Here is a 12,080-nt window from a genome sequence, read left to right as displayed (position 1 = left end):
TACTTTACTTTTGTCTAGCCATCTCTTTGAAACTTTCTATTCAGCTATTTGACTTAACCATTTCTTCAATTTGACTAAAAGCAAATTTCAGAGTCTCTTCTGACATCCTCTTTGATCTTTTCTGTCTTCCCTGTCTTTTAAATGGCCTTTTGCTTTCTTCGTGGATAATGTTCTTGCTGTCCTCCCATCATAGCTCCTCAGGCCTTCTGCCATTCCTGCTCAGGGCATCAAATCTATTATTGAGATAGCCAGAATTCAGGTGGGATATACTGAAATTATAGTTTTACTCACATGGGCTTGCTTTACAATTTTCTTCAACTTCAATCTGAATTTACATATGAGCAACTTTTGAGCTGTTTCATAATCAGCTTATGGCTTCATTTTAGCTGTGATATTGAGCTTCTCCATAATTTCTTACCAAAGATGGGGTTAACTTGATTTCTCTGTGTTCCATATGCAGAAGTCCATGTGTATAGTTATCATATAGGTAGTTGAACAAGAGATATTATCTATGACAAAGTCATTTGTCTTACACAATGAGATCTCCACTTTTGTTTCTATTACCGGGGCCATATTTTTCCAACTACTGTTCCCTCTGCTTTGTTTCCAACTTTTACCTTCCAATTGCTAGTAATTATCAGGGCATCTTGATTGCATGTTTGATCAATTTCAGATAGAAGAATTTGGTAGAATTCTTCAGGTTCTTCATAGTTAGCTTTAGTGGTTGATAAATAAATGTGAATAATCAGTGTGTTGCCTGGGTTTTCTTGTATGTCTATAGATATTATCATATCACTGACGGAATCATACTTCGCCAGCTATCCAAGTACATTTTGTTTGCCTAATGTTTCAAGTTTCTATATATAAGAAGGCTAATTTTTTGAAATTCCAGCTACCTGTTTTCTTTCACATAATTCAAGGGACCCTTTCTCTCAGTCCACTCAGAGACAAAAATTCCATAATCTTTGGTTGAAGATGCACTTTCTATGTCTTTGACCTTGCCTTTGTGGGGATCATAGAGATCTTGGGATTATTAGATGCTTTGCTCAATGATATTTAGATCTTGTCAATTAAAATGTGCAACTTGTTCCCTCTTGCACGCTGTTGCATTTGAAGAAAAAGAGACATGGCCTGAAAGGAATGCATGCATATGATTGTGCACAAATTCATCTTAATAGGTTAACTGACATTATTCCACTTCGGCTCAGTAAGGAACCAAGTACATTGCTTTGTTTCCTCTTCGATCGTATGTCTGCCCGAAATAATAACTGGTTTCCATAGTAAAAGGCAGCTAATCACTTCTCTAGTACAATATGGCTGATAAATAATATTTAAAACAGTTAATTAATTAAACTTTCTCTATAAACTCACCTTTTAAAACAAGATCAGTTACTGTTTCCCTAAATGTAAACTAGGAACCTTTGGGCCAGGCCGCACTGGGTTAATCACGCACTTTGCTTTCAAGAAGATCTGTGTAATGCTCTTTGTGGGCCCTCGTGTTAGCCAGTACGCTGGGGCGCACACTAGACCTTGGCGGCTTCCAGTGTACGTGGTGTGAGTGCAGCTTTTTCCGAACTAACTTTACTTGGTGTGCCAAAATGAGCTTGTCTGCGACTTAATTTCGATACATACACGAAGGATTTTCCTGTCCTGTAGCTGCAGTTCCGTTCTTCTTTGCACAAGAGAAAGCATCTCCTTCAAATTGTACGTCATATCCTTAATCAGAGCACTGAGCATATGAAACAGGTAAGAGTCTATTAGGCAGATAGGCAGGGATGGGATGTCCATTGACGCATGCGCCCACCAGAGCCAAGCACGAGAACAAACGGCGGCGCGCTGCACATGCTCAGAGGCCTAGGTTTTCCCATGGTGGGCATGGGTGGGCGTTAAACCTGGATCCCACCTGTGCCAGGTGATTGCAATCCAGCCAATGGGGTCGATCTGGGGTTATCCACCACGCCTCCCCATGGCATCCTTGAGAAGTCAGGAACCCAGAGGGAAAAAAGTCTTTTTTTAAATTTTTTGGAGGCGAACTTGGGAGAGAGATCTTTGCGTGAAGCTGAGCACTCTCAGCCAGGCTGCATGGTCGGGTGGAATCCTATGGGTGCCCCATAAAACCTGAAACTTCTTCTAACTCGCATTAAACTCACTTGGATCACGAGCCAGGCTTTGGCGTGAATTCTCTCTCATGCGGAGCCAAGGACCGAGGTACAACTTTAGCCCAGAGAGAGATCTTACAAGTCCTTGACTCTAAACCTTCGACAGTGTGTTCCAAGAGGGGCACTTAATACATTGTTGTTGTTTTACTCTGCCCTTGGACTCTCCTTTTCTGCTCTTATCTTGGGTTTGAAGCTTCAAAGGAATCATAAATGTTTGATTTGTATCAAATAGCTTGCAGATCTGCCATTGCTCTCTCTAGTTTTCATTTGATTTTAACCGTGATGTTATCCTTTTGATTATGATTTCACTCATAAGTTCAAAATTTTTAGTAACTATATATATATATAAACTGACTTATTTACTGTTTCAAAAAATGAATACCTTAATAAACTTCCTTTTTAACAGAAGACATTTTAAGGTAGATAACTTTATGTTTTAAGTAAACAGAGTAATAGAATGAAGGAAATGAGGTACAGACTTGGATAGAAAATGCCACACAGCAAAATATATAAAAGTGAATAAGGTGTGTTCATTATAATAAGACATATATACTTACTTTATTCATTAAGGTTTTTGTTTAATTTAAAAATTAATAACTAAGAAAAGTAAAGGGATATTTAATTTTTGGAAAAGAAGTAAAAATCATCATATGCTTAGTCACCATTTAAAATAAACTAACTTTTGTTATTTTTATTAACCTCTGTTTTAGACCAGAAAGTAAGTCTACAGAGTACCGCTTCATATTACAGAAAGACTACATTTAAATTGGGCAGCCAGTATATTTACCTCTTCATTTCCTTTTCTTCTTTGTGTTGTTTTTCTATTTATCTTGAAATAGGAAATCATATACATATGTATATACATATACATTTTCTGGCTTTCTGTATAAACCTGTAAGTTCTTACCTTAAATTTTAGCCTCTCATTAACACTTTAAGAGTAACTTTGCCCACTTTGTTGTCACCATAGAGTGACTGCTTTGCTCTTCGGTACTATGGAGTCGGTTCGGACTCAGGGTGCCGTTTAAGAGAATGAAGAATAGCCCAGTCCAGCACCTTACTCACATGGATTGCTACGTTGAGTTCATTCTGCAGTCCCTGAGTAAATCTTTCAGTCAGGGTCTTCCTCCCGTTTCACTGAGCATCTCTTTCCTGAGCATGGTCTCCTTCCCCAAGAGCTGTTCTTGCCTAAGAATGTGTCCAATTTAGGAGAGACGGTTTCTGTGCCCACATTTCTAACAAGATTTTGGCTTTGCTTCTTCCTGGACAGATCTATACATTTTTGGTGGTCTATGATTTAGTATTCATTCCAACACCATAATTCAAGTGCACCAATTACTTGCTCTTCTTTATTTACTTTACATTAAGGATGCAAGAACCCTGGACAGGTGCACCTTAAGGTGGTCCTCAGAGTGACAGTTTTTCATTTTTAACACTTTACAGATTTGTTTCCCCAATAGCAGTCCCAGTTACAACAGAGTGCTGAAATCCAGTCTTTGATTTCTTGTCTGCACTTTCATGGGATTGATGGTGAAGTCAAGGAAAATAATGTCCTTGGCATCTTCCATCTTTTCTCCATTTATCATGCTGTTGACTCTTGGTTCAATGAGTATCAAATGTACTGATTCTAATGGACGTGTCCATTCCTAGTTCCAAATAGGACATTGCATTACTGCATAGCATCACTGTTGTCACTTTTCCCTGCTTTAGATAGATAGATAGATAGATAGATAGATAGATAGATAGATAGATAGATAGATAGATATCTCCAGGATGACTAGAGAAACAAATCCAGAGACACTCATATTTTTATAAGAAATACTTTTACATAAAAGAGCAATTGTACATTGAGAAAAAATCCCAGTCCAATCCAGATCAAATCTGGATGTTAGTCCATATATCTGATACTAGTCAATACATTCCTGTTTAGACTCACGCAGCACATGCAATGATGCTGGATGCAGGAAGATCACAGGGCAGTGGGTGGAAAGTCTCATAGAACCCGTGGCAGTGGAAGTATCTCAACGCTCTCGCATGTCTCCACTTGTCTCCTCCAGCTCTCTGACTGTCTCACAGCAGGCAAGGGAAGGTAGAGAGAGAGGGTCTGGCCTTAAGTGAGTTATTTATCTCCAATCACATCTCCAAATGAGGTCATCAAGTTGCAACCTGATTGATAGGTTAGATTTCACCCCTTCGCTCAAGTTGACAGGATATTATATAACTTCCACAATATAGAATTATGTTTATTATACATAAAATCTATATATACACATGCATATATACACATGTATACATATACCTATATACACACATATTACTATATTGATACATGCATATAGGAATATATATACATATACATTTAAATGTGTGTGTGTATATATATATACACACACACACACAAATGTATCATCTCATACACAGAGAATTAGAAGTAATATGTGTGGATGTGTAGTTGCTTTCGTTAAAGTTTTGCTTGGCATATACTTTGTTTTTCTCTAATCTGTGAAAAGGATTTTTTCTTTTCTTTTTAACCTAAGGCTGCAGAGAATTGGTTTCACTGTCAGAAACTGAATCCTGCTAGGACTACTTGTAAGAGAATCCAGTGTCCCAAGGCAGTAGCATGCAGATTGCCATTTTAGTTTGGAATTCAGAACAATTATAGTTTGGAATTCAGAACAATTATAGTGCTCCAGGTTGTTTTTTGTTGTTGTTGTTGTTGTTGAATCTATTGTATTTTTCTGTATATTTTGTTCAATGTTGTAACTGATTTTTGTATGTGAAATAATCTAAATGTATTTCATATTCTTAAATGACCACATATAACAAATAGCTCCTTAAATAGGACCCATCCTGGAATACTTGGATTTAAAAATCCAAGAAATGAAGCTTTCTGTTTGGACTTGGGTAATCAGTGGGAGCTTTCTCACAGCCTTCACAACATGATCTCTGGAGAAAGAGTTTTCAGTAGTGAATTTTCATTCATTTGGCTCAACCCTTCTACTTTAAAAACATAGTATTTGTGAGATATTTGCCCTTTTAAAAGTTTATTCTCACATAATGGTTTTGATTGTTCACTGTGCTTGGTTACTTACATTTCTGTTGCCTTGGGAGTTTCTATTCTCATAAACAAAATCCGTAATAACCCTACTCCCTAGTTGCAATTTACTTATCTTGGTTTATCAAGAATATAGTCCAACACCTTAAGCATACACAATTTAATATTTAATATGTTGATCTGAGAAAGCGAATAGACATTTTAAATATTAAATATGCAGCTCAAGTCTGAGCACTGTATTTCAGGTGTTTTTAAGTGCAATTAATTTAAGTGCAAATGAAATTCAAAAGCACATTTAGAGAGCAATATATACATATAAAAAACTGGCATTCACCTCACTAAAGTCACATTTCTCATTCATTTTATATCATTCATTTTCCTGCTACTATTGAGGAAGGTCAGTAGTCTTTAATAGTTTGTAAACTTTTAAGTACAGTTAGCCCATTCTTGCTTTTAAATTTTAAGCTTTGAATGGTCAGGTACCATTTAAACTACTCGCCATAAACTGTGGAAATGTAATTCATATCTGGCTCAAATTTGGTAAACACACTAAAGTACTAAAAATATTTTATGTACACGTAGCAAGTAAAAAACTGTCGCTACAAGGCTGTGAAACTTTTATTAAGCATGAATATAAAAATATTACTCCGTGTTTTATTGGCATATACTCTCTCTATGCCTATCCACTACATAAGATAATGTTTTATCTCTTTAATTTATTTGTACATTCTTCACTCTTCAAGTTATACCACCTCAAAATGGCTGTATTTGAATCTTTGAGAGACCCAAATCATGTTCCTTTAAGTTTTCATTGAATTTTGTAGTAAGACTAGGGTAAAATCTCCTAATGAAATTTTTGTAGGTTGGCCCGTAATCCTCCAAGAATGAATAGATGCGCTATATATAATGCATCTCTGTATGTGTATAGGTATATACACACAAATACATATACTTATTTATATATGTGCGTGTGTATATAGGTGTATATAGATCACTTTCCTGACCTCTTTCTCACCAGTTGCAATATTTCTTTAAAATAAGTGTTTTTGCTTTTCCTGAGTCTTTCAAAGATTTTTCTCAAGATAACCTCTTTGGAATCTAAAAACATAACCTTCTGAGTTAAATGCTGTGTCTGGAAACTGGTGTATATGGGTCATTAGTCTTCACAGTGGACAGCAGTAGCACTTCACTGTTGAGATCCTCTGGTTTCACTGTCAGAAATGGGTTCCTCTGGGCCATTGGGCTAGCTGATTCCTTGCATCTGAGTTTCTTCTACACATGAAGTATTTGCACCTTACAGGGCTACTCAAAAACTTAGGAAGACTGCAAGTGGTACTTAAGTCGGATGAGGGCTTGGTGGCCCTGGGACTGTGGTCCAAACTCTCCATTCCCATTAATGAGTTCCTTCAAGATAAAAGGTTATGTCTGAAGTTCTCATAACTTTGTCTCCTCTATATTCATTTTATTTACAGGACATAAACACAAAACCTCTGTTAAATTTGTAAATATGAAGGGACTTCAAAATGTAAGAAAATGGAATTGAAGATATTAGAATTTCTCCATGCCCTTTTCAAAGGTCTCTCTTCATGTAACTAAAATAATAACAAATGAGAATAGTAAGCATTGTTCTGTAAGCTCATTGGATATTTTTAATCAACATAATTCTTTTGGAGTATTCCACTGCGCTTTAGACACGATTCCTTGAACTCGTGGATATTTCCAGAGTTTTACTATTAAAAGCAATGGTTTCCACAAAACCACTTTAAAAATGTCTGCTAATCAAATCAACTAGATGGGCTATTTTCCTTGAAGTTGATTTTCTGAATTTATTTGTCGTGACATAAAATGTGTCATTGATTTAGGTGCATTTATTAAGCATCTAGAGTATGCCTATGTACACATGCTTTTCTGGGTTAGATAACCCTCCTGTCATAGGATACGGGAAGTGTAAATTGTAAGAGACTACCTAATTGTCCCTTAGGTGGCTGTGCTCATCCCTATGCCAACAAGTGGACAGGCTGTGACAGCATCCATCTGAGGGATCAAAACGTCCCACGCTTGCCCTGCCATCCATGGTCTAGTTGAGAGCCCTGTTGATTGGAGGCTGGCCCTTCTGAAGCTCCTGGCTGTTGCTTACCCTTTCTCCTCAGTTCTCTTCATTACGATTTCTGAGAGCTAATTTTGACTTTCTTTCCCAGTCCTTTTATTTTGATTATTTAACTTTTATGAAGGAAAATGTCAGATATACACAGGGTAGTAAATGAACCAATATGCATCTGTCATCAGCTTTCATAATTGTCGACTCATGTCATCTCCAACTATCAGATTATTTTGAAATAAACCACATTAATCCCATTTTCCCACAAGCTGCTGGAGGACTCCTTGTAGTAGGTTTCCACCTGACCTTTTTATTCTTCAAGCACCTTACATAATTCAACAAGGGCATGTGTATTATGGAGAAAACTGGTCTGTAGCTATTCACCAATTATAGAGATAATTTTAAACATATTTTGTCTGCCATAAACGCATACACTTATGAACTGAAATCCTAGAAACAATACTTCTTTACGTACCCTAGTGTAAATATTTATTTATAAATATTTATTTGTCTAGCAGGTAACACTGACACTTAGGTGTTCAATTAGGAAGCTGAAGCCAGGAAAATGAACTGAGGCATCTGGACTCCTTTCACCTAGTCACCTGAACAAGATGGAGTATCTCTTGTTACATAGAGCAGACAAAAATCAGTTCTTCTCCTATTAGGATGTAGCTGAGGCTGGAAGTAGATTTTCATGAATTCAAATGTATAAAATTTGTCAAGAATGAGAGAAGAAATTTAGTAAATCCATGAAGAAACGTGTTTTTATTTTCTAAGAAAACTCTAAAGATCTTAAGATAAATAAAATTTTATTGAAGTCAGTAATAAGACTTTAGATATTGCTGTTCTTATTTATATCCTTTATAATCAGAAAAAAAATGGAAGGGGCATGATGAGCTTGGCTTTACTTGAAAGTCTTTTATCTGTCTTTACATACTCTTTCCTGGGTTCTCATGTTTATCTGTGTAATTTAGATATATTTATATATATATTCATCAACACTTACCTAATGATTTCTTTTTCTGCTGAGTAAGAGACACTGAGAACCCACAATGTGTTAGGTACTTTGAAACTATGTTAATAATCTTAAATATTTAAAAGATCAAATCTCTATAATAATTCGAAACAGGAAAGAAGTCATCTCCATGGCGGTGTAGTGGTTAAGCATTAGGCAGAGAAATGAGTGGTCAGCAGTTCAAAGCTGCCAGAAGCCCATTCCCTTTAAGTAGTTACAGTCTTGGGAACCCAGACCAGGTCCTATGAATCATCATTAACTCGGGGGCAGTGAGGTCCATGTATAAGAAAACTAAATTTCAGAATGTGTCTAATAAACAATGTATAAGTGGCTGTTCCAAAGGTTGGACTGGAGGCCATGATAAATCCAACATCACCGATCTTCTGCCCATCAAGTTTGATTCCCTACTAGTTTGAACAATTCACTAGAATACGATAACTCAACAAGAGCTTCCTCATGTTCAATGGCATTTGCTTTATTCTTTTTTTTAAATAAGCAATATTTGTTTCCTTTTACTTTTGAATTTTATTGATACATTTTTTAAAAATAATATGATTTTCAAATGACCTCCCAAATAGTCATGTTTTGTTTGTATTTAATTAATTTGGCTTTTAGAAGAGGTTGATATTCATCCATAGGAACACCAAAACAACAGCAAACTCCAACTACAGTATTGCTATGCACCATCCCCAGTGTCTCCAGACACGGGCATCTTTCAGTAGCGTGGCCCATCAGTCACACTTGGTGGACTGCTACTTAAACATCCCGGAAGGATAGCATCTACATATCATCCCTCAAGTTCATTGTCGAGTCCAGGATCCCATCAAAGTTATAACCCGTTACATTTTGTTAGCGTGTCTTTCTAGGCGCTTATCAGCAATGGCGTTTTTATAGAATTTACTGTTGTTGTTTTGTTTTTGATGGCCTTGGGAATTCTGAGGGGCACTAGTTAGATATCCTCCCCAGTGCCCCTCAGCTGAGATCTCTTCATTGGAGTTATAAACTGTCTCTGGGAATGCCACACATATGATACTTTCATCACACTTATCATGAATTCCATAAGCTGAGTTTGACATTGATCATCTGGTTGAAGTAACATTTATTAGGCCTTTATACTAGAAAGATTAATTCTCTCCCTACTGTCATTTTATTCTCTAGGGAAAAAGTCAACATATATATAAACCATATAAACCCACATAAAGTCAGGATGGAGTCAATTCCTATTTTTGGCAACCCCCTTGTACTTAAAAGTTGAATTCTTTCATGCCGATTTCCTGGCTGCCACATTGCAGAAGTAAAGCTCCAGACTTCTATTTTTTAGCACCACTGGACTAATTTGAGCTGCCAGTGTTTTGCTTAGTAGACAGTAGAAAATCCCATGTGTGACCTCATGGATATACACTTAAAACCTGGAGAATTAAGCTCTGTATTTTTATTCTCGCTCTTCCCTCCCCCTCTTGGGCCTAACGTCTTTTCTTGGAGAGGATAATATTTATATGTATTTTTGTAATTAGAAATGATTCTGCATTGTAAATATATCACTTCCCACCTATTTCTTTAATCATTTATTTATAGTGCTATGAACTCATGAATATTCATTTACACTTTGGATTATAATTCAATACTCCCCCAGTAAACATACTCAATTCAGCAAGTCGGCAGTGACTCGTAGCCCCCTTAGAGGAAGAAGTAGAATTGATATTTTGGGGGTTCCTGACCCTGTAAATCTTTACATCTCTCTCCGTCGGGGTGGATGGAAGGTTCAAACTGCCGACCTTGTGTTTAGCAGCCCACTCTGTAATCCACTACACCACCATAAATAAATTCACTTACATTGTGTCAACTCTTACTCTATATGGGCTTTCCAAGATATTACAATTTTAAGAGAACAGGTAACCTCACTTTTCTCCCATAGAATAATTGGTGGTTTTGAACCTTCATCCTTCCAGTGAGCAATCTAGCCCCTGATAACACCACCAAGGATTCTTTATCAACACCTTATTATATTATTTATTGCTCCAATTGTTGCATCATTGACTATTGGGTTGGTACCTGTGTGTGGTTGGTCATACGGCCATTGCTGGGGATTTTGCTGTTTCAAGAGTATCATTGTTTCTAGAACCTCTCAGAAAGATGTAGATGTCTATATATACATACAATGATGGTATGAAAGACATTTCAGAATCTATATTAAGGTATACCTCTGTCAGTGACAGGATAATACCTATATGTATAAAGTAAAAAATCAGTTAATATGATTATTATTGAAATTGAGTCAACAATTAGTACTATCATCAAGTCAATGCCAGCCAACTAATCACTACCCTGTAGGACACGTTAGAACTGCTCCTGTGGGTTTCTGAAATTGTCACTCTTCACAGATGTAGAAAGTCCCATCTTTCTCCGGGGAGGAGCAGGTGGTTTGGAACAGCCTGTGTTGTACTTAGCTGCCCGGGGCATAACCACTGAGCTTCAAGGCCTCCTCGGATAATGCCAAAGATAAAGCAGTTGAAGACTTTTGCACAACCGCAGTCTGGTGTAGACTAAAGGTGAATTGGTATTTACAGGTGAATAGAATATATATGTGGACACACAGAAGGATGATCAGTAGTTGGAATGTTTGCCTTTGACGATGGAAATGACCCAGGTGTTGCCCAGCTACTGGTCTGCAGCTGTTTTTCTGGTAGCAGTTGTGATGTTCCTTGGTGGGAAGAAAGTATTACCCAATGCCCCATCCCTCTTTCCCAGCAAAATGGAAAGCTGGGCATATGTGTGTGACAGACACCAAAAAAATGAAATAACACAGGTGATCCCATGATAGAATTATGCAAGTTCAATGACTTATTCATCATATATGCTTGTTTTCAAGGATTCAAATAAAGACTCTATATATAGAACTTGGGGTTGTCATGTACCTTGTCAAATTTCAGAGACTATCTCAAGATGATATATGATTCACTGAAAATAATGAACAAAGACTAGAATAATTATGGCTGACATCAAGGACATCACATGAAAAAGCAAATGGTCATTTTCAAAGGCAGAAAAAAGATTAAAATGGATATCAAACAATTCTCTAAAAAATATTCTTGAACATAGAGTGGCTAACGTGAAGTGAACAAATGATGGAATAAAAGAACTGAGCAGAATAAAGGACAGCTCGAGAATACACAGTATTGTAAAAACACGGACAAAGACCTGGGATTTGGGGGGGTGGGAGGGGGGTGGGAAGAAGACACTCGGCATTTCTCCAGCTAAAGTGCCTGACTTTAAAAACAGCCCCAAGTAGCAAGACTGAAGGACTCTGTGTGTGTGGAGGGAGGTTGGGGGTGAGGGGTGGGATGGGGGACAGATAATGTGGATGCAGCATGCACCGAAGTAGATGCATGCACGTGGTCACTGTACCAAAGAGAAGTCACTGATGTTCAGTCATTTCAGAAGAAACATATGATTAAAACCATTAGTGATCTAAGAGGTCCAAGGCACACTGAAGACATTGGCACAAACCATTTCCAGGATTTGGTGAAACAGCAATGGACATATTTTAACTGAAAATAATTCTACACTGGAACCACTTGCCTTTGTCAAGAAATTTGGAATGGAGCTTCCTGGTCTACCTATAATGCCCATTCTAAACAAAGATGATATAATGGGATGGTGATGGGATGCTCGGAAAGTATCTTTAATAAACTCTAATAATGTTAGATAAAAACTACAGAAGATTTCAATAATTGTTACAGTCAAACAATAACAG

At 37.1% G+C, this 12,080-nt stretch overlaps 1 non-coding gene across 1 annotated transcript; it reads left to right on the top strand.

The window, feature by feature from the left end:
- Positions 1 to 10,976: 10,976 nt before the first annotated feature.
- Positions 10,977 to 11,113, top strand: LOC142425213 (small nucleolar RNA SNORA41). The gene has a single exon (XR_012779567.1). It is a non-coding gene; the product is annotated as a small nucleolar RNA SNORA41 (small nucleolar RNA).
- The last annotated feature ends 967 nt before the right edge of the window (positions 11,114 to 12,080 follow it).

Source organism: Tenrec ecaudatus, chromosome 13 (genome assembly GCF_050624435.1).
Source record: "Tenrec ecaudatus isolate mTenEca1 chromosome 13, mTenEca1.hap1, whole genome shotgun sequence".
Lineage (NCBI taxonomy): Eukaryota > Metazoa > Chordata > Mammalia > Afrosoricida > Tenrecidae > Tenrec > Tenrec ecaudatus.
The sequence above is the reverse complement of the archived record's forward strand: the minus strand, read 5'-3'. Positions and strand labels throughout refer to the sequence as shown.